This window comes from Protopterus annectens, chromosome 1.part2 (genome assembly GCF_019279795.1).
Source record: "Protopterus annectens isolate FY-2018-M chromosome 1.part2, PAN1.0, whole genome shotgun sequence".
Taxonomy (NCBI): Eukaryota; Metazoa; Chordata; order Ceratodontiformes; family Protopteridae; genus Protopterus; species Protopterus annectens.
Genome location: NC_056727.1, coordinates 1,064,102,928 through 1,064,108,927, shown reverse-complemented (window position 1 = coordinate 1,064,108,927; position 6,000 = coordinate 1,064,102,928).

The following is a 6,000-nucleotide window of genomic DNA, read 5'->3' as shown; positions in this document are numbered from 1 at the left end:
CAAAACATACCTACAGCCATGCATAGTACAGAATTTTAATTATTTGCACAAATAAAAGCTTATTCTAGTAACATTTAAATTGCTTATGCTACTTCACATAACATATAGAAGTTTCATATATAAAATAACTGTTTTATGCAACTATTAAGGAAACTTAGGATATAATTTTGTCCTGTAGTCTCAGGACATTTGCTATGTCTTGATTATTTTCGCAGGACAAAACTGCCTAAAGAGGGACTGTCCCTCGCAAAGTGGGACAGGTGTTAACCCTACAGTCCCACCTTGGCCAATTGAAAAGGTGGCAAACCTATAATAGGTATGCGGTAGCATGACCCGGCTGATGGATGTGGCTCCCAAAACCCAATTACTTGTCTGAATTGAAGAGTCTCGGTTCCCATGTTTCAGCCAGACAGGAGCAGATTGTATGAGGAACACACAAATAATATGATTAATTCACTGGACAGGCCACCGATTCTGTACAGTCGAATGCCATGTTGTCGCCTAATGGGTAGCCATTCCCGATACTGTAGGCATGTAGTCTGATGTAATAGGCATCACAAGGTAATATTGTGGTCCTCCCTCCTACCCAGGGGTGTGAGTGTCAGATGCAAGCACCAATGTCGGTGCATTTGCAAGTGCGGGAGTGAGTGGGTGTAAGCCTGTTTGGCTACCAGTATGCGAGTATTGCACTGGTAAAACAGTGTAGAGGCTAACCGAGTGTAAGAAGCTGTAACCAGAGGTCAGCAGTGAGTAACACCGCGCAATCCCACGCACACACTCCCAACTGCTTTAATGTGCCTTACTCCCTCCATATCCAATGGCCTAGTTCTGCCCTGCAACCAAATAAATATCCTCTGCAAGGTTCGGATCCAGGACCCTGCACACACAGCTAATGTGAATTACCAATACGCCATGGCAGATATACAGACAACAGACAGTACCACAAACATATCATACAGCTCAGTCATTCAACAGTGTAGGAATGTATCCCATCATGTAGATGTATATGTGTGTGTTTATGTCCAGCATATAGGTACATACATATATAGAGATATATCAGGAACATACCATGTGGCAACAAAGCATTACAAATGAATGAAACAGGAAACACCAGCGACGCATGTATTATGTAGTGGTATGTGATCTCAAGACTCCATCAGACAGACATGTGTCATTCATACACACAAATAGTTGTACATTGGCCGTATACATCACTCTGTGCATGTAATGTACATTAACACAACAGTACCTGTCCAATCATTATGTGTAAATAGTCCTCTTGCAAGGTGCTGTGTGCTACATCATCATCATGATTAAGGTACATGGGGTAACTATAGAGGGACCGGTAGTGTTCTGTGTACAATGGGGTCATCCTCATCAGGTGTACCTGGACCATTTAGGTGTGATGTGCATACCAGGATCGTGCACCTGAGGGACAGGGGTGAGGATAACAGGAGTATGTTGTGATGCATATTACAAGGGTTACATGTGTCCAGTGGGCACATGTGTGAAATGGACAGCTATGTATAGGGCAGATGTAGTCCTAGGAGCCGATTGGTCTTATGTTTCTGTAGGTGAGGGTCAGATGTAGGGGAAGGAATGTAGGTATGGCCATAGAGGATAGGTAGTGTAGGATCACAGACAAGACAGCATACAGGGTTGGTATATGACACGTGGGGGGATACACCCCAGATGAGGATGGGTGTTTGGCATTCACAAGACCATGGGAACAGTGGGACACAGGTCCCCAGCCATGGGCAGCCGCCACTGCACCTAAACAGCTACAAAGGAGGCAGTGCTGGTGGCTGTCCAGGAGGGGCAGCATCACCCTGTAAAAGTGGCACTCCACCCTTGAGCTTGCGTATCTGGCTTCAGAACTCCTTAGTGAGCCCCCAATGCAACACGTCCGGGATCGCACAACAGCAGACATGTACATGTCTAGTCCTGCTCCCAGGGGGTGCATGCTCCATCCTCAGTGGTGGTACCACCAGAAGGTGGTGCAGAGCCAACAGAGGCTGATGTCCAAGGCTGGGCCCCAGATGTGCTAGTGCCCGGTGCCATGGTCAGCTGAAGTGGGACAGGAGGTTCTGCTGGGACCTCCAAACCCATTCAGTCTATGGTGTTGTAGTTTAAACCCACATATGGCTTGGTGATAGACACCAGCATAAGGATTACCTACAACAGTATGCATAGATATCACCATCAACCCAACACAACAGATGGTATACATTTGCAGAGGGAGCACAACACATCCATATATACTGCATGCCATCTGTACAATGTGTAGTACACGTGTGACCGCAGCAATGAACAGATGCCCATTACTGGCTTTTCACTGGGAACCCCAGACAGTGTCTGTCATACCACTGTTTCATGTGACACATGTACAGTCAGGGATGCGATGGCAGCAACACATCCCTATTATCATGTACTGTCTGCAATCCTCACACTATGCTTCTGCTGTGCACAGATGTGTGTTCAATGTGTAACATAGGAAACAAATGTTTGCACACACTGACCAGTTCACAGAGGTCCATACAGATTGGGGTCCCTCACGGACAGAGTACTGTCATGTCTGTATTAAAACATGCAGAATAGCCATTACCACACACATGTTAAACAGGCAGTAGTCTCAATGCAGCATAGCTACACTTACATGCTGTAGTCATGTGTGGCACATCACCCTCCTGTCTTTAGGCTATTTCCAAACAAAAAAGCAAAAACTAAGCCAAATGGAAATGAACAAGTGAGAAAGGAAATCCAACAGCTGCAGACACAGTACTTTAACGTAAGATGGTTTATTATCAAAACTCCACACATTTTCGTCACCCTCATAGGATAACTTCTTCAGAAAATACAAACGAACTACAAAATGACAGTTTTTTTTGAAAGTTATTTAAAACTGGCAACTGGTGTCATGTGATAGCATAAACCTATCAGTTCAACCTCAAATAGTAGAACAACCACCAATAAATAAGTAAATGGAAGTGTCGGCTGAAGCATTAAAATAAACATTCACTTAAAATTAAAATTATTTAAAACTTACTATCACTGTTTATCGGTAACTATGACCATATCAACTTGTGAAATGGTAAAAAGCTAACCAATGTATACAAATAGACATTTCAATAAAAGTAAAGAAGAAAATACGTGTGTTAAACTTGAATTAACATATACATCTAGAATTATACTACAAGCATTATAAACTCTATTTAAGGTAAAAATACCACCAGATAATATTATTACTATGTTAAAGAATGTAACTTGTTTAAGGTGAATATCATCACGTGGGGCTTTTAAAATCATCTCAAGAGACTTTTGAATTTCAATAAGCATAAATTATTGCAGTTTTCATTCATACCTGGATATACAAATGCATCTAAGGCAAGTTGCCATTCCAGTTCACGTACCTCGAGAAGTAAGGAACAGGGACCTCCCCTAATATCTGGTGTTATTTGGTCAATAGCTTGAAAATAAAATGAATGGCCATTACTTGATGTCGTATGCCTAGCTGTAGCCTAACATTATAGTTCTTTTGTATTTTCTGAAGAAGTTATCCTATGAGGGTGACGAAAACGTGTGGAGTTTTGATAATAAACCATCTTACTTTAAAGTACTGTGTCTGCAGCTGTTGGATTTCCATTAGGTTATTTCCCACTGTGTATAATGTTTGAGGTACATCCAGATATCATCTGTGATGCTGTGTCAGAACACCACATCCAGGTACCACTCACAGAGACTGTCATGGCCAAATACCAACATGTTTTCCCTAGATAGTGTACTGCTGTGTTTATTATGCTAATGGCTATGGGAACACCATCATAGCTGCTTCATATGCAATCAGCTAGAGGTGGACTGCAATTGGTGCAGAGGCCATCACCTGACCATGTCCATCACTTACATCACACATGCTGCTGCTGAGCAGGTGTATTCCTTCATATCCACTAGAGAGTGTGTGTGTGTGGGACAGGCAAAGTACACCAGGGAAGGGCTTTGAGACATAACCCTAAGCATCGTCTGCCACACGCCTAACAGTACAGGGGTAAAACTCCTGACTGACTGCGCATTACTATTACATGTGCATGACATTACTACGTGCCACAAAGGTGACATGTTGCTGTGCTGTAAGAACATATATGTGTGTAGGTGAGTGACATCCGCAACAGAGATATAGTAGACATACATTAAGTGTGGCACACATGGCTGCCCATGTGAATGGATGCCATTGTCACCACAACCACACTCTCTAATGGACACACATTGACACTCTTTGCCAGGGCCACAAATACACAACCTAACTACTTAGTTTGCCACACTGCAGTAATGCACAGGACTACATGCACCACAGGGGATATCTGGAGGTTCTATGGGCTAGGGCATGTGAAAGTGTTTGACATCTGTTGGTATGCCAATGAGGGTTATACTGGGAGTGACTGTGGTTGGGAGCATCATAATCCACATGCAGACACAAGGTGCCAGTACTGGCATGCATGTATGCATTGCTTCATTGGGTGTGTAGTGGGTGGCTGTGCAAGATGGCTGTACAAGGCTGGGTGAGGGGTAATCCTTGGCATCGCGTCACCCGACAATGGTGTGCAGTGCAGGGGTGTAGTATCTGCAATGTCCCACACAGATGGGTACTGCATGATCTGCCCTGACATCCTGGTTACCAATGTGTATGGCCATAACTTTGCAATGCATGCCATATCTGTGTTTGATAGTCCTTCACGTGGACATTGCCTGGGATGTGCATGTCCCACAATACTGTACAGTGACATGTACAGGTGTACCTGGTTTGGCAGGCACATGTTGTGTACACATCCTGTTATCCCCAGATATGCCAATACTGGCCTGGTGTGGCGAAACCTGCTTATAGTGAGCAGGTCAACCCTGCACCTGCATTGATAGTATGATACGGGTATTCTGTGGTGTCAGTGGCATGGGTCCATACAGGGCACATGCGTACAGCATTGTATGGCCTCTGTGGATCACATTTGATGGCACCACATATGTTGCAGGCATCCAGTGTGGAACGTAGTGAAGGCACAATGTCTGCATATATGTGCCTATTGTACTGCTGTACAAGGTGCCATTTCCTCTGCAGGCCACTGCATTCACACCATGCCTACTATCTGTCATCAATGTGCATGGTACTAGCAACATAGTGAGATATCCTAGGCAGGTTTGTTTGTGCATGGCACATGGGTGCAGTACTTATACCGGGTACTAGTAGGGTTGCATACTTTGTTCACCAGGCCTTTTGCCAGATGTAGGGGTATGGCTTGCCAACACAGTCCCATGGCTGACTGACAGCTGTACTCCTCATGAGGTGGCCAATGTGTCATAAGACAGACACCATATAGGAAAACTACAAAATCCACTCCCCAACATGTCCAATGGTAAGACACTCACAGCCACCTCTACACAGTCTCTGACAGACAAACACACACTTGTTATGTCCTGTATACAACCCCCTACTTACCGTATCACACTGCAGCAATACGCTTTTTGGGCACACACTACGGTGAATACTGGGTTGCAGCATGCCTACAGGTGTATCCCTAGGTGGGTGACAACAGCAAGAATGACAAAAGTGGACATGTTATTTGTACAGAGAGTGGATACTCTACAAAGCACTGTACTTGTCTCATGCAGGCAGACACACACACACACACACACACACACTTGGCATGTCTGGTATTAGAACACCGACCTAAGCACTTAAGCACATTAAAGAATTACGCAGTTACAGAATGCACTACCCAGATTACTGGGTTACAGTACTCCTAGAGTTGTATTTCTAGGTGGGTGACATCATCAGCCTTGCCAAAGGTGGGTATAGGAATGGCATAGAGTGTGAGCAGTCTAATAGCATTATTCAGTCCTCAGGCAGACAGAGACAAACACACACACACACACACACTTGGCAAGCCTGAGATTAGAACACCGACCTAACTACTTTATTACACTACAGCATTACGCAGTTACAGAACGCACTAC